The sequence below is a fragment of the Saccopteryx leptura genome, chromosome X, assembly GCF_036850995.1.
Source record: "Saccopteryx leptura isolate mSacLep1 chromosome X, mSacLep1_pri_phased_curated, whole genome shotgun sequence".
NCBI lineage: Eukaryota > Metazoa > Chordata > Mammalia > Chiroptera > Emballonuridae > Saccopteryx > Saccopteryx leptura.
The window spans coordinates 70,614,275-70,639,319 of NC_089516.1; the positions used below are offsets into that span (position 1 = coordinate 70,614,275).

The following is a 25,045-nucleotide window of genomic DNA, read 5'->3' on the forward strand; positions in this document are numbered from 1 at the left end:
CGAGACTAAAGCACAATACATGACATCACCATAGAGACTTATCAACTGCAAACCCCTACCTGAGCGTGCCAAAGGGGCAGAACCCGGGGTACAGAGTCACCGGCCAGGAAGAGGGAGAGAAAAGAAAAAGCAAGAAGATAACCTCTCAAAATCAAGAATAATCCGCAGACTTTATAACCTATCCCATTTTATTATATTTGTTTGTTTGTTTCTCTTATCTTCATTCTTGATATTTTTTTTCCTCCTCCAATTTGGTTGATTAACTCTCTGTGGTCTTACTCTCTCCTCTCCTTGAACTACACTACCCATAAGTGTTACATCTCCCATTATCTTTTCTTTCTTCTTCCTTTCTCTCTATGAGGGTTGCACTCCAAAACCCTTAACTCTCTCTCTCTCTCTCCTCTTTTTTCTTTTTTCTTCTTTTAGTGGTTCCCTCTTTTTTTCTCTCTCTCTCTCTTTCTTCTCTCCCTCTATATTAGTTTCTTCCTTTCTCCTTTACGTTGTCTCTCATTCAAACCTCAATAACGAACAAATTATCTTATCTGGGACTCAAACTTATATTTGTGGCATTTGGAGGGGGGTTTACTTCACCTTTTTAACTCACTACCAGTGCTCCCATCTCTGGCTCTCCATTTTATCTAGTTCTTGTTCAACTAAACACAATAGTAATTTTTTAATTTGTCCCCCCATTTTCCTGTTTCCCTCTTATTCCTCTCATCATAACTCTTAGTTAACCAATACCTAAAAGCAAATCATTTTATTCTTGACCCAAATATTTTCCTTATTTGCTCTTTGTGGGTCCGTACCCCCTTCTTTTTTTTTTTTTTTTTTGCCCCTTTATTACTTTTCCCAATTCAGGCCCTCCATTACAGGCATTCTTTGTTCTATTTAATACAATATAATTCACAGTTCACCACAAGATTTTCTCAAGAAAGAGGGGAGAGGAGAGGAGAGGAAAAAAGGAGGGAGGGGAATAATTTCCTTTTTTTAATTTTTATTTTATTTTATTTTTCTTTATTTCATTATTAATTTTTTTTAAAAAAAACAACTCTTCAATTTTTTATTTTTTAAACTTTTTATTCTTTATTAAATCTCATTAATACTATCAAAAACCACCCTCAGATGCCATTAAGGAAGAGAAAATTGAATATCATGGATACAAAAGAAAGAGAGGTAACACAGCTAGATGAGGAAAAATCTATGGAGAAAAAATTTAATATATTGGAAACCTTGGAGCTAAATGACAGAGAATTCAAGATAGAAATCCTAAAAACCCTCCGAGATATACAAGAAAACACAGAAAAGCAATTTAGGGAGCTCAGAAAACAACTCAATGAACACAAAGTATATATTTCCAAGAAAATTGAAACTATAAAAACAAATCAAACAGAGATGAAAAACTTAATTCACGGCTGAAAAACGAGGTAACAAGCTTAGCTAATACAACAGGCCAGATAGAAGAGAGGATTAGTGAAATATAAGATAAGCAACTTGAGGCACAACAGAGAGAAGAAGAAAGAGACTCAAAAATTTAAAAAAATGAGATAGCTTTACAAGAATTATCTGACTCCATCAAAAAGAATAACATAAGAATAATAGGTAAATCAGAGGGAGGAGAGAAAATGGAATGGAGAACATACTCAAACAAAAACAGATGAGAACTTCCCAAGCCAGTGGAAAGAACTAAAGCCTCAAATTCATGAAGCAAACAGAACTCCGAGTTTTCTTAACCGCAACAAACCTAATCCAAGGCACATCATAATGAAATTGGCACAAACCAACAGCAAAGAAAAAATTCTCAAGGCAGCCAGGGAAAAGAAGAATACAACATATAAAGGAAGGCCTATTAGATTATCATCAGATTTTTCAGCAGAAACTCTACAAGCTAGAAGAGAGTGGACCCCAATATTTAAAGTCCTGAAAGAGAGGAACTTTCAGCCACCCATCAAAGCTATCCTTCAAGTATAAAGGAGAAATAAAAACATTCACAGATACAGAAAAGATGAGGGAATTTATCATCAGAAAACCCCCACTCCAGGAATTACTAAAGGGGTTCTCCAGTCAGATACAAAGAACAACAACAAAAAAAAAGCCACAAGTAAAAGCTCCAAGAAGAACACAATAAAACCAAATTTAAACTGTGACAACAACAAAAAGAAAGGGGGGGAGAGGATGGAAATTAACAGTAGCAAAGGACGATGGAGTGCAAAAGTACTCACAAAATAGTGCCCTACAATGAACAGGGTAAAAACGCTTTTCATTACTTAAAGGTAACCACCATTGAACAAACCACCACAGAAGCACATGAGATAAAAAAGATAGCAACAGAGGAAAGATGTATGGAATACAACCAAATAAAAACAAAAGATAGAAAAACGAAAGAGAAGAATCAAACAAGACACAAAACTAACAGAAAGCAATATATAAAATGGCAATAGGAAACCCTCAAGTTTCAATAATTACACTAAATGTAAATGGATTAAACTCACCAATAAAAAGTCACAGAGTAGCAGAATGGATTAAAAAAGAAAATTCAACTGCATGCTGCCTACAGGAAACTCATCTAAGTAACAAGGATAAAAACAAATTCAAAGTGAAAGGCTGGAAAACCATACTCCAAGCAAATAACATCCAAAAAAAAAAAAAAAACAGGCGTAGCAATACTCATAACTGATTATGCTGACTAGAAGACAGCAAAAGTACTCAGAGACAAAAATGGCTATTTAATAATGGCTAAGGGGACACTGAATCAAGAAGAAATAACAATTCTTAATATATATGCACCAAACCAAGGAGCACCAAAATATATAAGACAGCTACTTATTGACCTTAAAACAAAAACTGACAAAAATACAATCATACTTGGAGATCTCAATACACCGCTGATAGCTCAAGATCGGTCATCCAAACAGAGAATCAACAAAGATATAGTGACCTTAAACAAAACACTAGACACCTGGATATGATAGACATCTACAGGACATTTCATCCCAAAGTGACTGAGTATACTTTTTTCTCCAGTGTACATGGATCATTCTCAAGAATTGACCATATGTTGGGCCACAAAAACAAAATCAGCAAATTCAGAAAAATCGAAGTTGTACCAAGCATATTTTCTGATCATAAAGCCTTGAAACTAGAATTCAACTGCAAAAAAGAGGAATAAAATCCCACAAAACTGTGGAAACTAAACAACATACTTTTAAAAAATGAATGGGTCAAAGAAGAAATAAGTGCAGAGATCAAAAGATATATACAGACTAATGAAAATGACAATACGGCATATCAGAATCTATGGGATGCAGCAAAAGCAGTGATAAGAGGGAAGTTCATATCACTTCAGGCATATATGAACAAACAAGAGAGAGCCCAAGTGAACCACTTAACTTCACACCTTAAGGAACTAGAAAAGAACAAAGACAACCCAAAACCAGCCAAAGAAAGGAGATAATAAAAATCAGAGCAGAAATAAATGAAATAGAGAACAGAAAAACTATAGAAAAAATTAATAGAACAAGGAGCTGGTTCTTTGAAAAGATCAACAAAATTGACAAACCCTTGGCAAGACTTACCAAGGAAAAAAGAGAAAGGACTCATATAAACAAAATCCAAAATGAAAGAGGAGAAATCACCACGGACACCGTAGATATACAAAGAATTATTGTAGAATACTATGAAAACCTTTATGCCACTAAATTCAATAACCTAGAAGAAATGGATAAATTCCTAGAACAATACAACCTCCCTAGACTGAGTCAAGAAGAAGCAGAAAGCCTAAACAGACCTATCAGTAGAGAAGAAATAGAAAAAACCATTAAAAACCTCCCCAAAAATAAAAGTCCAGGCCCTGACAGCTATACCAGCGACTTTTATCAAACATTCAAAGAAGACTTGGTTCCTATTCTACTCAAAGTCTTCCAAAAAATTGAAGAAGAAGCAATACTTCCAAACACATTTTATGAGGCCAACATAACCCTCATACCAAAACCAGGCAAGGATGGCACAAAAAAAGAAAACTACAGACCAATATCTCTAATGAATACAGATGCTAAAATACTAAACAAAATACAAGCAAATCGAATACAACAACATATTAAAAAAATAATACATCATGATCAAGTGGGATTCATCCCAGAATCTCAAGGATGGTTCAACATACATAAAACAGTTAATGAAATACACCATATCAACAAAACAAAGAACAAAAACCACATGATCTAATCAATAGATGCAGAAAAGGCTTTCGATAAAATACAACACAATTTTATGTTTAAGACTCTCAACAAAATGGGTATAGAAGGAAAATATCTCAACATGATAAAGTCCATATATGATAAACCATCAGCTAACGTCATATTAAATGGCACTAAACTGAAGGCTTTCCCCCTTAAATCAGGAACAAGACAGGGTTGTCCACTCTCTCCACTCTTATTTAATGTGGTACTAGAGGTTCTAGCCAGAGCAATCAGACAAGACAAAGAAATAAAAGGCATTCATATCGGAAAAGAAGAAGTAAAGGTATCACTTTTTGCAGATGATATGATCCTATACATCGAAAACCCCAAAGAATCCACTAAAAGACTACTAGAAACAATAAACCAATACAGTAAGGTCGCAGGATACAAAATTAACATACAGAAGTCAATAGCCTTTCTATATGCCATCAATGAAATAATTGAGAACGAACTCAAAAGAATAATCCCCTTCACGATTGCAACAAAAAAAAATAAAATACTTAGGAATAAACATAACAAAGAATGTGAAGGACTTATATAATGAAAACTATAAACCATTGTTAAGGGAAATCGAAAAAGATATAATGAGATGGAAGAATATTCCTTGTTCTTGGTTAGGAAGAATAAATATAATCAAGATGGTCATATTACCCAAAGCAATATACAAATTTAATGCAATTCCCATCAAACTTCCAATGACGTTTTTTAAAGAAATAGAGAAAAAAATCATCGGATTTATATGGAACTATAAAAAACCCCAAATAGCCAAAGCAATCCTAAAGAAAAAGAATGAAGCTGGGGGCATTTCAATACCTGACTTCAAACTCTATTATAGGGCCACGACAATCAAAACAGGATGGTATTGGCAGAAAAACAGACACTCAGACCAATGGAACAGAATAGAAAGTCCAGAAATAAAACCACATATATATAGTCAAATAATTTTTGATAAAGGGGCCAACAACACACAATGGAGAAAAGAAAGCCTCTTCAATAAATGGTGCTGGGAAAACTGGAAAGCCACATGCAAAAGAATGAAACGGGATTACAGTTTGTCCCCCTGTACTAAAATTAACTCAAAATGGATCCAAGATCTAAACATAAGACCTGAAACAAGTACATAGAAGAAGACATAGGTACTCAACTCATGGACCTTGGTTTTAAAGAGCATTTTATGAATTTGACTCCAAAGGAAAGAGAAGTGAAGGCAAAAATTAATGAATGGGACTACATCAGACTAAGAAGTTTTTGCTCAGCAAGAGAAACTGATAACAAAATAAACAGAAAGCCAACTAAATGGGAAATGATATTTTCAAACAACAGCTCAGATAAGGGCCTACTATCCAAAATGTACAAAGAACTCATAAAACTCAAAAACAAACAAACAAACAATCCAATAAAAAAAATGGGAAGAGGACATGAACAGACACTTCTCCCAGGAAGAAATACAAATGGCCAACAGATATATGAAAAGATGCTCATCTTCTTTAGTTATTAGAGAAATGCAAATCAAAACTGCAATGAGATACCATCTCATACCTGTTAGATTAGCTATTATTAACAAGACAGGTAATAGCAAATGTTGGAGAGGCTGTGGAGAAAAAGGAACCCTCCTACACTGTTGGTGGGAATGTAAAGTAGTACAATCATTATGGAAGAAAGTATGGTGGTTCCTCAAAAAACTGAAAATAGAACTATCTTATGACCCAGCAATCCCTCTACTGGGTATATAACCCCCAAACTCAGAAACATTGATACGTAAACACACATGCAGCCCCATGTTCATTGCAGCATTGTTCACAGTGGCCAGGACATGGAAACAACCAAAAAGCCCGTCAATAGATGACTGGATAAAGAAGATGTGGCACATATACACTATGGAATACTACTCAGCCATAAGAAATGATGACATCGGAACATTTACAGCAAAATGGTGGGATCTTGATAACATTATACGAAATGAAATAAGTAAATCAGAAAAAAACAGGAACTGCATTATTCCATACGTAGGTGGGACATAAAAGTGAAACTAAGAGACATTGATAAGGGTGTGGTTGTTACAGGGGGAGGGTCGAAAGGGAGAGGGAAAGGGGGAGGGGGAGGGGCACAAAGAAAACTAGATAGAAGGTGACAGAGGACAATCTGACTTTGGGTGATGGGTATGCAACATAATTGAACGACAAGATAACCTGGACTTGTTATCTTTGAATATATGTATCCTGATTTATTGATGTCACCCCATTAAGAAAATAAAATTATTTTAAAAAGTAATAATAAAATAAACATTTAAAAATAAATAAATAAATAAAAAGAATAACTCAGGTCAACTCACTAGACAATCACAAAGGTTCAAGAGAAAACTTATGAACTAGAGCAAGAGCAAATGAGAAAAACCATCACTTGCATAAGGCTATTCCTCAAGACTAAAAAAGGTAACTATTTTGCCTAATATGTAGAAACAAAAACAGAGGTTCAAAGCACAATGAGGAGAAAGAAGAATATGTTTCAAACAAGAGAACAGATCAAAACAAAACTCCAGGAAAAGAATAAGGATACAGAAATAAATAATCTAATTGATAAAGAATCCAAAGTAATGGTCATAAAGATGTTCCACAAACTTGGGGGGAAAATGAATGAATACAGTGAGAACTTCAAAAAAAAAACAAACAAACCAGGAAACATAAGAAAGTACCAAACAGAAGTTAGAATTGAGCTGAAAAATACACTAATGGCGTCCAAAAGCACAATAGAGGAAATAAAAGAACAAATTACCACACTGTAAGACAAAGCAATGAAGCTCACCCACACAGAGCAGCAAAGCAAAACGAAAGAAAATTTAAGTGAAAATACATTAAATAACTCCTGGGACAACATCAAGTGGAATAATAATCACATTTTAAAGGTCCCAGGTGAAAGAAAAAAACAGAAATTTATTTGAAGAAATAATGGCTGAAAACTTTTTTAACATGGAGAAAGTTATGGTAATCCACATCCAGGAAGCCCAGAGTGTTCCAAATAGATAAACTAAAAAAGATCTTTGTTGAGATACATCATGATTAAAATGGTAAAAGTTGAAGATAAAGAGGGAATCTTAAAGCAGCAAGAGATAAATAATTTGTCATGTTCAAGGGAAACCCCATAAATTTATAAGCAGATTTTTAAGAGAAAGTTTGTTGGCCAGAAGGCGATGGCATGACATATTCAAAGTGATGAAAAAAAATTATAACAAAGAATTTTCTACGCGGCAAGGTATCATTCAAAATAAGAGATATTAAGAGTTTTCCAGATAAGCAAAAATTAAAAGAGTGCATCACCACTCATAGAGCCTTAAAATAATGTTTTAAGAGCCCTTTTAAGCTGAAAAGAAACAGCACTATTAATAATAAGAAAATATATAAAGATAATAAATCACACTGGTTAAGGTAATATATAATAAAGGCAGTGAAACAATCATTTATAAAGCAAATATGAAGGTTAAAAGATGTGAGTTGGTGATGTTAGCAGCATGGTAGTGTGAAAGGTCCTCCAGGTCTCTCCTTTTGAAGTTACAAGTTGGACAGCTATAATTCAACAAAGGATTCCCTAGTCAACACACAAATATGTCTGAGATATCCACATATCAATATATCTGAAGGTGGGTGTATTTGATCAAATACTGGAGATGGGTCAGGAGGGTAAAGTACAAGGACAGAAACCATGCACAGTCCAGCATTCAGCATGGCCCAAGATGTGACAGCAGTGAAGGATAAGGGTGCAATTCTACAGGGCAAACCAAAGAGGCAGAGATAGCAATTAGGCCTGGTTGACTGGCATACACTGAGTCTGAGACTAGGGTCAGAAGCAGAGCATCGGTATAAAGAGTCACAGCAGACACGTACAAACAAGAATGACAATAAAAAACATTAAAATTTGGGGGATGAAGGCCCTGGCCGGTTGGCTCAGTGGTAGAGCGTCGGCCTGGCGTGCAGAAGTCCCAGGTTCGATTCCCGGCCAGGGCACACAGGAGCAGCACCCATCTGCTTCTCCATCCCTCCCCCTCTCCTTCCTCTGTCTCTCTTTTCCCCTCCCGCAGCCAAGGCTCTATTGGAGCAAAGATGGCCCGGGCGCTGGGGATGGCTCCTTGGCCTCTGCCCCAGGCACTAGAGTGGCTCTGGTCGCAACAGAGCGACGCCCCGGAGGGGCAGAGCATCGCCCCCTGGTGGGCAGAGCGTCACCTCTGGTGGGCGTGCCGGGTGGATCCCGGTCGGGTGCATGCGGGAGTTTGTCTGACTGTCTCTCCCCGTTTCCAGCTTCAGAAAAATACAAAAAAAAAAAAAAATTGGGGGGATGCAGCAAAAGCGGTAATAAGAAAAAAGTTAATAGCATTAAAGTCTTACCTCAAGAAACAAGAAAAATGTTAAATAAGCATCCTAATATTTTGTCTTAAAGAACTAGAACAAACTAAGGCTAACGTCAGTAGACAGAATAAAATAATAAAAATTAGAGGAGAATTAAACAAAAAAGAGAAAAGACAACAAAAATGAATGCAAAAAGAGCTGGTTCTTAGTTTAGTTCCCATGTATGTTGAGGATATCTGTAAATTTGGATAATTATAGCTTATATTAAAAAAAATAGATGGCCTGACCTGTGGTAGCACAGTAGATAAAGCATTGACCTCAGAACGCTGAGGTCACTGGTTCAAAATCCTGGGCTTGCCTGGTCAAGCCATATATGGGAGTTGATGCTTTCTGCTCCTCCCCTTCTCTGCCTCTCTCTGTCTCTGTCTCTGTCTCTCTCTCTCTTTTTTTTTTCTCTAAAAAAACTGAATAACATTTAAAAAAATAAAATATATCTTTAAAAAATAGCTAGTTTAGATTATAAATTATGCATGTACCATATCAAATATCTTATACATGTCAGCTTCATGAGTTTCTTAATTATGAGGAAACCATGTTTTACCATACATTATATACTAAAGCAAAATTTGTAGTCATATTGTCACCATAAAAACACATGCATCTTTAGTGTTTGCTTTTACAAATGAATTAACACATGTTCAAAATAATGTCAGATGTCTCACTTTGAATATAATGAACTTTTAAATTTCACTTAAATTCTATGAATAGATTTAAAAGTAATCAAACCAAAGCTGGAATGTAACTTTTCTATTTTCAATTTGAGAACTGATATAAATGTATATGAACTTAAAGAAAGAGCTGTTCTTTAGAAATGTTAATTAAATCAACAAACCTCTGGCTGGACTAAGAAAAAAGTAGAAAAAATATAAATAAACAAAATCAGAAATGAAAGAAGAGAAGTTACAGGAAACATCACAAAAATACAAAGGAACATATAAAAAATAGTGAGAAAGGCTACACTCCACCAAATTTGATGACGTAGAAGACATAGATAAGTTCTTAAAAATACATAACCTTTCTAAACTGAATCATGAAGAATTTGAAATTTTAAAGAAACTGATCAACAATAAGGAAATTGAAGCAGTTATCAAAAAAGTAAAAGTTCAGGACCAGATGAGTTCACTAGTAAATTCTACCAAACATTCAAAAAAAAGACTTATTCCCTATCTTTCTTAAATTCTTACTTAAAATAGAAGAAGAGGCAATATTTCTTATTTTATGAGGTCACATTAACCTGATACCAAAACCTGGCAAGAACAGCACACACACAGAATGAAATTACAGACCAAATATCTCTGTTGATTACAGATGTAAAAATCCTAAAAATATGTACTAGCAAATTGAATACAACAATATTTAAAAATATAATTAATTGTGATCAATGGGGTTCATTCTAGCGGTACAAGGATTATTCAATATATACAAATTAATCAATGTAGTACATCATATAAACAAAAGAAAAAATTATATGATCATATCAATAGATGCAGTAAAAAACATTTGACAAGATACAGCATCCATTTATGATTAAAACACTAACTAAAACAAAATTGGTATAATAGTACTTTCACATAATAAAGGCCAAATATGACAAACCTCTGGCTGATATACTCTATGCCAAAAATACTGAAAGCTTTTCCTCTAAGGTCAGAAAGAAAATAGGAATAGTCACTTTTTCCACTGTTATTCAGCATAGTATTGTAAGTCTTAACCAGAGAAATCAGGTGATAGAAAGAAATAAAAGGCATGTAAAGTAAGAATGAAGAAGTAATAGTGTCACTTTTCACAGATGAGATGATTCTTTATATAGAAAATTTTAAAGAATCTACGAGAAACTATAAACAAGTATAGTGAAGTTGTAGAATACAAAATTAATGTACAAAAATCCATTACACTCTTACCTACTAACAATGAAATATCAGAAAAATGAAAAAAGCAATCCCATTTATAATTGCAACAAAAAGGATAAAATACCTAAAAATAAACTTAACAAAAGAAGTGAAGGACCTATACAATGAAAACTGCAAGACATTGTTGAAAAAAAAAAAAAAAAAACAGAAGAAAACACAAAGCAATAAAAAGATATTCTCTGTTCATGGATTAGAGCAATCAACATAGTTAAAATGGCCATATTACCCAAGGCAATATGTATATCTAATGCAATCCTATGAATATCCCAATGGCATTTTTCAAAAATACAACACAAGCAATCATCAAATCCATATGGAACCACAAAAAAACCCCAAATAACCAAAGCAATACTGAAAAAAAAAAGGACAACAAAAATTAAGCTGGAAGTATCACACTCACTAACTTGAAATTATATAAAAAAGCTACAATGATCAAGACAGTATGGTATTAGATTAAAAATAGACATACAGGGTAATGGAACAGAACTGAAAGACTGGAAAGAAACTCACATGTACATGGGCAACAAATTTTTGACAAAGGAGCCATAAACACACAATGGAGAAAAAGAAAAATTTTTCAATAAATAGTGTTGAAAAAAATTGAAAAGCTACATGCAAAACAATAACACTAGACTGTTATTTGACACCATACACAAAATAACTCAAAATTGATAAAAACTTAAATATAAGCATAAAACAATTAAGTACATAGAAGAAAACATAGGTACTAAATTTTAAGATCTTAGTCTCAGAGAGAATTTTATGAATTTGACTCCAAATGTGAGGGTAGTAAAAACAAAAATAAATGAATGAGACTATAGCAAACTAAAAAGCTTCTTTACAACAAAATAAACTATTAACAAAATGAAAGGGCACCCAACCAAATGGGAGAAGATATTTACAAATAATACTTATGATAAGAGGCTAATGCCCAAAATATATAAAGAAGTCATACAACTCAACAAGAAAAAATATTTCATTAAAAATGGTCAGAGAACTGAGAAAGAAATTTTAATTTTTTTTTATTAATTTTACTAGGGTGACATCAATAAATCAGGGTACATATGTTCAAAGAAAACATGTCCAGGTTGTCTTGTCAATCAATTATGTTGCTTACCCATCACCCAAAGTCAGATTGTCCTCTGTCACCTTCTATCTAGTTTTGAAAGAAATGTTTTACAAGGAGAAATACAATGGCCAACAGATATATGAACAGATGTTAAGTTTTACTGGCTATTAGGAAAATACAAACCAACACCATAATGAGATACCAACTCACATCTATTACAATGGCTATTATCAGTAAGACAAGAAATAAGTTTTAAAGAGCATGTGGAGAAAAGGGAAACTTCATATACGGCTAGTGAGAATGTAAATTGGTATAACCACTAAGGATAAAGTATAGAATTTCCACAAAAATGTATGAGTAGAGCTACCATATAACTCAGAAATCACATTTCTGGCTAACTATCTGAAAAAATTGAAAAAAAAATTGTTTATTAAGGTATATGTACTCTGATGATCATTGCAGCATTATTCATGGTGGCTAAGACATGGAAACAACTTGAGTGGCATTTGATGAATGATTGGATAAAGAAGATGGGGTCTATATATGCAATGGAATACTCAACCATAAGAATGAAGTATTGCCTTTTTTGACAACATGGATCGACTTTGAGAACATTATACTAGGTGAAATAATTCTGATCGAAAAATAAAAATACCATATGGATTCACTCATATGTGAGATGTAAAATAAAGAACAAACAAAGAAACGAGCAAAAGAACCAACAACAAAAAAACACAGATAACAGTGTAGGGGTTACAGAAAAGAAAAAGTCGAGGGGAGGTTGACGAGGGTAAATGGAATAAAAAAATACGGTGACAAAAAAAGACTACACTTTGGGTGGTGAGCACACAATGCAATATACAAATGATGCATTTTTTCCAAAACAGTGGTATGAAACTAGAAATAAATTACAAGGGGAAAACTTTTTTAAAAAATCTCAAAAAAGTGAAGATTAAACAAAATTCTACTCAACAAGCAAAGGAACCTCAAAGAAATCAAATGAGGTATCAAAAAATACTCAGAGACAAATGAAACCAGAAATAAGACATATAAAATCTATGGTATGTAGCAAAAACAGTTCTAACAGAGACATTCATGTCAATATAGGCCTACATCAAGAAACAATTTTCAATTGAACAATTTACCTTCATACCTAAAATAACTGGAAAAAGAAGAATAAACAAACCCCAAAGGCAATAAAAAGAATGATATAATAATAATCACATAGGAAATAAATAAAGTTTAATAAGATGATATAAATGAAAGAACAATGAAACTAAGAAATGGTTCTTTAAAAAGATTTAAAAAAATAGGCAAACCTTTAGTTTGACTATCAAAGTTAAAAGAGAGAGGGATCAAACAACAAAATTAGAAATGAAAAACAATGTTACAACTCATACCACAGAAATACAAAGATTGCCCTGGCTGGATAGCTTGGTTGGTTAGAGTTGTCCTGAAGCTCAGAGGTTGCTGGTTTGATCCCCAGTCAGAGCACATACAGAAGCAGATCAATGTTCCTGTCTCTCTTTCTCTCTCTAAAATTAATACAGTAAGTATTTTTAAAAATACAAAGAATCATTAGTGAATACTACAAATAACTATACATCAAGGAACTGGATAATCTAAAAGAAATAGGTAAACTCTCAGACACATATAATCTAAAACTGAATCATGAAGAAAAAGAATACCTGAATTGACTGATCACTAATAAGGCTACTAAATTAGTACTAAAAAACCTCCTAACAAACAAAAATCTGGGACCAGACAGCTTCACTGGTGATTTATTTTATTCAAAATAAATTTAATACCTATACTTCTCAAAAACTTCCAAAAATTGTAGAGTAAGGAATGCTACCAAACACATTTTAGAAGTCCAGACTTACCCTGATACCCAAACCAGACAAGTACAGCACAAAAATAAAAAAAGAGAAGAAAAGAAAGGAAGAAAGAAAAGAAAGAAAGAAAGAAAGAAAGAAAGAAAGAAAGAAAGAAAGAAAGAAAGAAAGAAAGAAAGAAAGAAAGAAAGAAAGAAAGAATAACAGGTCAATATCTTTGATGAACATGGATGCATATATACTCAATGAAATTTTAGAAAAATTTCAGTAATATGTGAAAAGGATTATATACCATGATCAATTGAGATTTATTCCAGTGATGGACAGATGATTCAACATTTGCAAATCAACCAACATGATAAACCATATTGATAAAGTATAAAAATCATATGTTCATTGCAGTATATGCAGAAAAAGCATTTGATAAAATTAAACATCCATTTATGATAAAAACTTTTAACAAAGTGGTTCTAGAGGGAACATACCACAACATATTAAAGGCCATGTTTGACAAATCCAGCTAACATCATACTCAATAGTGGAAAAATGAAAGCCTTTCCTCTAAGATCAAAAACAAGGCAATGATACCCACTCTTGTCACCTTTATTCAACATAGTATTGGGAGCCCTAACAAGAACATTTTGGCAAGAAAACAAAACAAAAGACATAAAAAATGAAAAGAGGTAAAACTGTCATTATATAAAGATGACATAATACTATATATAGAAAATCCCAGAGGACTCCACTAAAAACCTGTTAGAACTAATAAATGAATCCAATAATGTTATAAAACACAAAAGTCACAAAAATACACAGAAATCTGTGGTGTTTTTATATACTAATAATAAACTATTAAAAAGAAAAATTAAGAAACCAATCTTATTTATAATTGCACTCAAAAGAATAAAATAAATAGTAACACTGTAACCAGAGACCTCTACAACAAAAGCAATAAAAAATTGATGAGATAAATTGAAGAAGACACATATTAATGGAATGATGTTCCATGCTCATGCACTGGGATAATTAATTTTGTTAAGATGTCCCTACTAACCAAAACAATCTACAAATTCAATGCAATCAACATGAAAAATCTAATGGCATATTTCACAAAACTAAAATAAATAATTCTAAAGTATGTACGAAATGACAAATGATCCCAAGTTCCAAGCAAACTTGAGAAAGAGTAACAAAGCTGGAAGTATAGTGTTCTTTGATTTTAATCAAAGTTATAGTAATAAGAACAGTATGGTCTTGGCACACAAAGAGACACACAGATCAGTGGAACAAAACTGAGGACGTACAAATAAACCCACACGTATAAAGTGATGGTAAAAGTAGATTTACAATTGTGGGTATGTGAAACACAAAGTTTATTCTTGTATTCTTATTTTTTTTAATTTTATTCATTTAGAGAGGAGAAAGGGAGAGAGAGAGACAGAGAGGGAGAGAGAGAGGAGAGAGAGACAGAGAGAGAAGGTGGGGAGGAGCTGGAAGCATCAACTCCCATATGTGCCTTGACCAGGCAAGCCCAGGGTTTCGAACTGGCGACCTCAGCATTTCCAGGTTGACGCTTTATCTACTGCGCCACCACAGGTCAGGCTATTCTTGTAGTCTTGATTATGGATTTGTATTATTTTTTATATAAATAACTATAAACCTACTTTTGCCTAACCCTGTATGGGCACAATTAATGTATGACAAAGGAGTCAAACGTATAATGGAGAAACGACAGTCTCTACAATAAATTGTGTGTGGAAAACTGAAAAATCACATCCAAAATATTGAAAATAGACTACTATCTTAAGCTATGCATAAAATTTACCTTAAAATGGACTAAAGACTTGAATGTAAGAACTAATTTTTTTTCAAAAAATTATAGAAGAAAACTTAAGCAGCAAGTTCTCTGATATCAATATTTTTGTGGACATCACTGCAAAGGCAAGAGAAATAAAAGAAAAAATAAATATGTGAGACCATATCATATTAAAAGACTTCTGTAATTTGAAGTAAAACATCAAAATAAAAAGTCATCCTACTGAATAGGAGAAAATATTTTCAAGTAATACATAAAATTAGGAGTTAATATAAAAATACATAGAAAAGAAATCATAAAATTGAAGAACAAAAATCAACACCTCATAAAAATTAGCAAAGAATATGACTAGATATTTCTCCAAAGAAGACATACAAATGTTTAACAGGGACATTAAAAGATATGCAATGATGAGGTCAGAGTAATAGTGGAGTGAGAGATACCCTTGTTCTCTCCCCTCAAAATTTCAACAAATTAAATAGTTATAACAGTGAAAGAAATCCAGCTGGACTTGCAGGCTTTCCTGAAAAGATTCATGCATGGAATTGGCTAAAGGTGGGGAGAGTTGAGAAGGGGGGCAGAAGATAAGATGCACTCGATATGGTCAGCTCTGTAAAGGAGAGGGTCCTGGACCATCTGGGTTTTTGTCTTCCAGGGCTCTGGGGAGGGGAGAAACCTGGAGTGACTAGGTCTTTTTCAATCGAGTGGAGTGGTGAAATTAAGTAGCAGTGGAGGAGATACTAAACCAAAGCAGCAACAGAACAAGGGGTCATGGACAGTGTTCCTATGATCTGCTGGCAGCCCACACTCCACACAGGGACAGAGAATAACAAGATACAGACCCCAACCTCTCAGATCCCACCTCTCTCTACTTGTGGGTATGGAGAGTGGCAGAGATATACACCACACTTAATTCTCCAGAGACATTCTCACCCCTGAAGAATAGAAGTGCTCTTTGTCTGGCCCCTTTGTCTATTGGGACATGAGAAGGAGCACCCAAAGACTTGAGATCACCACTGCTAAAGCCATAAAGCCCTCACAACATGGCCCCCCGAACAATCAAAACTGCAGCCCTACCTCCATCATTGCGTCAGCAACACATCAGCAGAGATCAGCCCAGAAATTTCACAGAGCTAAGACTTGTTATCCAGTGCAACCAACTGGAAGAAAACAGAAAAACCTCTTAAAACTGAAATTTCTTCTTTTTCTTTTGAATTTTTTAAATTTTCATATATTTTTAAATTTTTTTGTGGGTGTTTAGTTTGTTTTGATTTCTTTTGGTTTTGGATCTTTGTTTTTTGGTGGCTCTCTTTTACTTTTCATTATTTAAAAAATCTATTTTTATTGTATTTTAAAAATAATATTAATTTTTTTCATTTTTTAGTTTTTTTAATTAGATTTCTTAACAATGCCACTCTCAAATGCCATCAAGGAAGAAGAAAACAAATACCATGGCTACCCAAGAGCATAGCTCAGAAATAAAATATGAAAAATCTCCAGAAAACAATCCCAATCCCATGGAAACCTTGGAGTTAAATGATAAAAAATTCAAAATTGAAATTCTAAAAATACTCAGCTAGATGTGAGAAAACATTGACAGGCAATTTAATGAGCTCAAAAAACAGATTCATGAACAAGATGAATATTATACCATGGAGACTGAAACTTTAAAAAAGAACCAGAGATGAACTTAATACATGAATTGAAAAATGATGTAGAAAGTTAGGTAACAGAAAAGGCCAGTTAGAGGAAAGGATCAGTGACATTGAAGACAGACAAATAGACATGATACAGAGAAAACAAGAGAGAGACTCATAAAGTAAAAAAAAAAAAAGATAGAGAATTGTCTGACTCCATCAGAAAGAGCAATATAAGAATAATGAGTATTTCATAAAAAGAAGAGGAAGAAGAGAATGGAGAGCCTATTCAAACAAATAATTGATGAGAAATTCCCAAAACTATGGAAAGAGTCAGAGCCTCTAATCTAAGAAGTAAACAGAACACCAAGATACCTCAACCCAAATAGGCCTTCTCCAAAGCACACTGTAATAACGCTGTCATAAGTCAATGATAAGGAAAGAATCCTTAAGGCAGCTAGAGAAAAGAAGAACATAACATATAAAGGAAGGCCCATTGGGTTATCATCAGACTTCTCAGTAGAAACTCTACAAAGCCAGAAGAGAGTGGACTCAAAGATTCAAAGTACTGAAAGAGAGGACTTACCAGCTAAGAATACTATATCCATCAAAGTTATCTTTCAGATATGAAGGAGAAATAAATCTTTTGAAGACATATAGAAGCTGAGGGAATTGATCATCAGAATATCTCCACTGCAGGAAAAAATCAAGGGTGTTATTTGATCAGATTAAAAAAAAAAAACAACAAATCAAAACTACAAGTAAAAGCTCTAACAAAGAGACAATAAAAATTAGAATAATCTATGACAACAATAACAGAAAAGGGGAGAGGATAAGGATTTGCAGTAGCAAAGGAAGATGGAATGCAGAAGCACTCATAAGACAAAGTACTTTTGTATGTATGAAAATTTTTCTCTTAACAATCTAATAGTAACCACCCACAAAAAAGCCAATACTGAAACACATAGCTAAAAAAAGAAGAAATGGGGTAAAGAAGTATGTAATACAACCAAACAAAAACAATTGATAGAAACATAAAAGAGGAGAACCAAGGGAGACACAGAGCTATCAGAAAACAAAACATAAAATGGCTATAGAAATTCCTCAAGTGTCAATAATTATGCTAAATGTAAATGGACTGAATTTACTAATAAAGAGGCACAGAGTAGCAGATTGGATCAAAAAGCAAGACTCAAACATATGCTGCTTCCAAGTGTTACACCTAAGCTGCAAGGACAAGAGTAGACTAAAAGTGAAAGGTTGAAAAATGATTGTCCAAGCAAATAATACCCAAAGAAAAGCATATGTAGCCATACTGATATCTGAAAATGCTAAATTCAAGACATCAAAGATAACAAGAGACAAAAATAGACATTTCATAATGATAAAGGGGACATTATATCAGAAAGACATGACACTTCTTAATCTATATGCACTGAATCAAGAAGCAACAAAATATATAAGACATCTATTAACTGATCTAAAAATAAAAACAGCTAAAGACACAATCATACTTGGAGTTTTAACACACCATTGATGACTTTAGATAGACTATCCAAACAGAAAATCAATTTAAAAAATATTGGCCTTAAATGACATCCTAGATCAAATACACATAGTAGACACATACAAACTTTTCATTCCAAAATATAAGATTAAACATTTTTTTCCAGTGTGCATGAAACATTCTCAAAGAGAGACCATATGCTCACCCACAAAACTAACCTTAACAATTTTATAAAGATTGAAATTATAATAATCATATTCTCTAGACATGAGACTTTGAAATCAGAATTCAACTGCAAAAAAAGTAAAGAAACCCTCAAAAATGTGGAAATTAAACTAAGAATTGTAAAAAATGACTAGGTCAAAGAAGAAATAAAAGCAGAGATCAAAAGATATATATAAACAAATGAGCATGACAACATAACATTCCAAAACTGTGATGCAGCAAAAGCAGTAATAAGAGATAAGTTTATATCATTACAGGTTTATATCGAGAAACAAGAGAGATCCCAAGTAAACAACCTAACATCACATATTAACTAAAAAAAGAAGAAAAAAGGCAACCCAAAATCAGTAGAAAAAAAGAAATAGTAAAAATAAGATTTTTTTATGTATTCATTTTAGAGAAACAGAGAAAGAGAGAAGGAGGGAGGAACAGAAAGCATCAACTCCCATATGTGCCTTGACCAGGCAAGCCTAAGGCCCCAAACTGGTGACCTCAGCATTCCAGGTCGACACCCCATCCACTGCGCTGCCACAGGTCAAGTGGAAATAGTAAAAACTAGAACAGAACTAAATGAAATACAGAAAAAGAAACTATAGAAAAAATTAATACAACAAAGAGCCAGTTCTTTGAAAAGATAAATAAAATTGAAAAGCCTCTGTCTAGACAAAGACAAAAAGAAAAATGACTCATATAAACAAAATGCAAAATAAAATAGGAGAAATTACCACAGATATCATAGATATATAAAAGATCAGGCTAGAATACTATGAAAGATTATATGCCACCAAATTCAACAACCTCGAAGAAATAGATAAGTTCCTAGAGCTATACAATCTTCCTAGACTGAGTCATGAAAAAGAGGAAAACCTAAATAGACACACAAGCAGGGAGGAAATAAAAATAACTATCAAAAACATCCACCAAAGGCCCTGGCCGGTTGGCTCAGCTGTACAGCGTCGGCCTGGCGTGCAGGAGTTCCAGGTTTGATTCCCGGCCAGGGCACACAGGAGAGGCACCAATTTGCTTCTCCACCCCTCCCCCTCTCCTTCCTCTCTATCTCTCTCTTCCCCTCCCGCAGCGAGGCTCCATTGGAGCAAAGATGGCCCAGGCGCTGGGGATGGCTCTGTGGCCTCTGCCTCAGGTGCTACAACAGCTCTGGACGCAGCAGAGCAACGCCCCAGAGGGGCAGAGCATCGCCCCCTGGTGAGCATGCCGGGTGGATCCCAGTTGGGCGCATGCGGGAGTCTGTCTGACTGCCTCCCCGTTTCCAGCTTCAGAAAAATGAAAAAAAAAAAAAAAACCAAACAAAAAAATCCACCAAAATAAAAGTCCAGGAATAGATGGCTACAATAGGGAGTTCTACCAAACATTCAAAGATTTGGTACCAATCCTTCTCAAAGTCTTCCAAAAAATAGAAGAAGCAATACTCCCTAACACATTTTATGATGCCAACATAACCTGATACCAAAACCAGGCGAAGACAATACAAAAAAAGAAAACTTTAGACCATTATCTCTAATGAATACAGATGCAAAATTCCAAAACAAAATACCAGCAAATTGAATACAACACCACATTAAAAAAATAATACAACACAATCAATTGAGATTCATTCCAGGAGTACAAGGATGATTCAATATGCATAAATTGATCAACAATACACCACATCAACAAAACAAAGGACAAAAATCACATGATTCAATAGATGCAGAAAAAGCTTTCAATAAGGTACATCCATTTATTTTTAAAACATTCTATAAAATAGTTATAGATGAAAAGTACCTTAACGTAATAAAGGCCATATGCAACTAACCATCAGTCAATATATATATACTAAATGTTGAAAAACTGAAGGCTTTTCCTCTAACATCAGGAAGAAGACAAGGTTGCCGACTCTCTCTACTCTTAATCAACATAGTAATGAAAATCTTAGCCAGAGCAATCAGGCAAGAGGAAGAAGTAAAAGCAATACGGGAAAAAAAGAAGCAAAGGTATCACTTTTTGCAGATGACATGATCCTGTACATAAAATACACAAAAATCCCACTGAAAAATTACCAGAAAAAATAAACCAATAGAGTAAAGTCGCAGGATATAAAATCAATATACAAAAGTTGACAGCTTCCTTATATGCCAACAATGAAATTTCAGAAAATGAACTCAAATAACAATTCTATTTAGAATTGCAACAACAACAAAAAATGCCTACTAATAAACTTAACAAAGCATGCGAAGGACCTATACACTGAACACTACAAAGCATTATTGAAAGAAATTGAGAAACACACAATAAAATAGAACAATATTCCATGTTCATGAAATGGAAGAATTAATATAGTTGAAATGGCCACATTACCCAAAGCAATATACAAATTTAATGCAATTGCCACAAGAATCTCAACGTTATTTTAAAAAGAAATATAACAAAAAATTACCTGGCTTGTAAGGAACCATTAAAATCCCCGAATAGCCATGCAATTCTGAGGGAAAAAAATTAAGCCAGAGTAATCACAGTACTGATTTCAAATTATATTACAGAGCTACATTAATCAAAACAGCATGATATTGGCAGAAAAACAGACATACAGACCAACGAAACAAAATTCAGAGCCCAGAATTAAAAATACATCCATATAAACAAATAACTTTGACAAAGTTGCCAACAACACAAAATGGAGAAAAGAAAGCCTCTTTAAGAAATGGTTCTGGGAAAATTGGATAGCCACTTGTAGAAGACTGAAACAACACCTTGTACCACAGCACAATAAATGATTCAAAATTAATCAAAGACCTAAATATAAGATCTGAAACAATAAATTACATAGAAGAAAAGATAGGTAATAAATTTATGGACCTTGACCATAGAGAATATTTTATAAATTTGACCACAAAGTCAAGGAAAGTAAAGGCAAAAATAAAGGAATGAGACCAAATCAAACTTAAAAGCTTTTACACAGCAAAAGAATCCAATAAGAAAACAAAAAGACAGCCAACCAAATGTGAGATGATATTCACAAACAGTAGTCCTAACAAGGGGTTATTATGCAAAATATATAAAAAGTCTCAAAGCTCAGCAACAAAATAGCAAACAGTACAATTAAAAAATGAGGACAGGACCTAACAGATATTTCTCCTAAGAAGACATAGAAAATAGCTAACAGATATATGAAAATATGCTCATCTTTCATAGCTCTTAGAGAAATGCAAATCAAAGCAAAATGAGATATCACTTCACACCTGTTAAGATTGGCTGCTGTCAACAAGATAAGTAATAACAAGTGTTGGAGAGACTAAGGAGAAAAAGAAACTGTCATTCACTGTTCAAAAAATTAAGAATAGAACTATCATATGACCTAGTTATCCCTTTACTGAGTATCTACCAAAAAAACTCAAAACCATGGGTACACAAAGACATATATACCACTGTGTTCATCACAGCATTATTCACAGTGGCCAAGACATAGAAACAACCAAAGTGTCCTTTGGTAGAGGATTGGATAAAGAAGATGTGGTACTCCTTTTTATTATTTAATGGTAACCACCCAAAAAAACCACCACAGAAGCACATGACTTGAAAAAGGAACTAACAGAGGAAAGAAGTATGGATTACAACCAAACAAAAACAAATTACAGAAAAACAAAAGAGAAGAATCAAACAAGATACAAAACTAACAGAAAGCAATATATAAAATGGCAATAGGAAACCCTCAAGTGTCAATAATTACACTAAATGTAAATGGACTGAACTCATCAATAAAAAGACACAGAGTAGCGGAATGGATTAAAAAAGAAAATCCAACTGTATGCTGCCTACAGGAAACTCATCTAAATAACAAGGATAAAAACAAATTCAAAGTGAAAGGCTGGAAAACAATACTCCAAGCAAATAACATCCAAAAAAAAAAAAAACAGGCGTAGCAATACTCATATCTGATAATGCTGACTACAAGACAGCAAAAGTACTCAGAGACAAAAATGGCCATTTCATAATGGCTAAGGAGACAATGAATCAAGAAGACATAACAATTCTTAATATATATGCACCAAACCAAGGAGCACCAAAATATATGACAGCTACTTATTGATCTTAAAACAAAAACTGACAAAAATACAATCATACTTGGAGACCTCAATACACCGCTGTCGGCTCTAGATCGGTCATCCAAACAGAGAATCAACAAAGACATAGTGGCCTTAAAAAAAACACTAGAGCACCTGGAAATGATAGACATCTACAGGACATTTCATCCCAAAGTGACTGAGTATACATTTTTCTCCAGTGTACATGGATCATTCTCAAGAATTGACCATATGTTGGGTCACTAAAACAACATCAGCAAATTCAGAAAAATTGAAGTTGTACCAAGCATATTTTCTGATCATAAAGCCTTGAAACTAGAATTCAACTGCAAAAAAGAGGAAAATATCCCACAAAAATGTGGAAACTAAACAATATACTTTTAAAAAATGAATGGGTCAAAGAAGAAATAAGTGCAGAAATCAAAAGATATATACAGACTAATGAAAATGACAATACAACATATCAGAATCTATGGGATGCAGCAAAAGCAGTGATAAGAGGGAAGTTCATATCACTTCAGGCATATATGAACAAACAAGAGAGAGCCCAAGTGAACCACTTAACTTCACTCCTTAAGGAACTAGAAAAAGAAGAACAAAGACAACCCAAAACCAGCAGAAGAAAGGAGATAATAAAAATCAGAGCAGAAATAAATGAATTAGAGAACAGAAAAAATATAGAAAAAATTAATAGAACAAGGAGCTGGTTCTTTGAAAAGATCAACAAAATTGACAAACCCTTGGCAAGACTTACCAAGGAAAAAAGAGAAAGGACTCATATAAACAAAATCCAAAATGAAAGAGGAGAAATCACCACGGACACCGTAGATATACAAAGAATTATTGTAGAATACTATGAAAAACTTTATGCCACTAAATTCAACAACCTAGAAGAAATGGATAAATTCCTAGAACAATACAACCTTCCTAGACTGAGTCAAGAAGAAGCAGAAAGCCTAAACAGACCTATCAGTAGAGAAGAAATAGAAAAAAACATTAAAAACCTTCCCAAAAATAAAAGTCCAGGCCCTGACAGCTATACCAGCGACTTTTATCAAACACTCAAAGAAGACTTGGTTCCTATTCTACTCAAAGTCTTCCAAAAAATTGAAGAAGAAGCAATACTTCCGAACACATTTTATGAGACCAACATAACCCTCATACCAAAACCAGGCAAGGATGGCACAAAAAAAGAAAACTACAGACCAATATCTCTAATGAATACAGATGCTAAAATACTAAAAAAAATACTAGCAAATCGAATACAACAACATATTAAAAAAATAATACATCATGATCAAGTGGGATTCATCCCAGAATCTCAAGGATGGTTCAACATACGTAAAATGGTTAACGTAATACACCATATCAACAAAACAAAGAACAAAAACCACATGATCTTATCAATAGACGCAGAAAAGGCTTTCGATAAAATACAACACAATTTTATGTTTAAGACTCTCAACAAAATGGGTATAGAAGGAAAATATCTCAACATGATAAAGGCCATATATGATAAACCATCAGCTAACATCATATTAAATGGCACTAAACTGAAGGCTTTCCCCCTTAAATCAGGAACAAGACAGGGTTGTCAACTCTCTCCACTCTTATTTAATGTGGTACTAGAGGTTCTAGCCAGAGCAATCAGACAAGACAAAGAAATAAAAGGCATCCATATCGGAAAAAAAGAAGTAAAGGTATCACTTTTTGTAGATGATATGATCCTATACATCGAAAACCCCAAAGAATCCACTAAAAGACTACTAGAAACAATAAGCCAATACAGTAAGGTCACAGGATACAAAATTAACATACAGAAGTCAATAGCCTTTCTATATGCCAACAATGAAACAATTGAGAACGAACTCAAAAGAATAATCCCTTTCACGATTGCAACAAAAAAAATAAAATACTTAGGAATAAACATAACAAAGAATGTAAAGGACTTATATAATGAAAACTATAAACCATTGTTAAGGGAAATCGAAAAAGATATAATGAGATGGAAGAATATACCTTGTTCTTGGCTAGGAAGAATAAATATAATCAAGATGGCTATATTACCCAAAGCAATATACAAATTTAATGCAATTCCCATCAAACTTCCAATGACGTTTTTTAAAGAAATAGTGCAAAAATCATCAGATTTATATGGAACTATAAAAAACCCCGAATAGCCAAAGCAATCCTAAAGAAAAAGAATGAAGCTGGGGGCATTTCAATACCTGACTTCAAACTATATAATAGGGCCACGACAATCAAAACAGCATGGTATTGGCAGAAAAATAGACACTCAGACCAATGTAACTGAATAGAAAACCCAGAAATAAAA

At 33.7% G+C, this 25,045-nt stretch overlaps 1 protein-coding gene across 7 annotated transcripts in view; it reads right to left on the reverse strand.

Moving 5' to 3' along the window:
- ZC3H12B (zinc finger CCCH-type containing 12B) overlaps positions 1-25,045 on the reverse strand; it is a 208,114-nt gene that overhangs the window by 69,344 nt on the left and 113,725 nt on the right. For 4 of the 7 annotated variants that reach the window (XR_010747891.1, XM_066357449.1, XM_066357450.1 and 1 more), the window contains exon 4: positions 16,340-16,422. The exons of 2 other annotated variants lie outside the window; for them this stretch is intronic. The gene's annotated coding sequence lies outside the window, so the exon portion shown is untranslated. Of the gene's footprint in view, positions 1-16,339; positions 16,423-17,485; positions 17,573-25,045 lie in introns of those variants that run through there. One more of the 7 variants, XM_066357453.1, reaches the window with a different exon arrangement.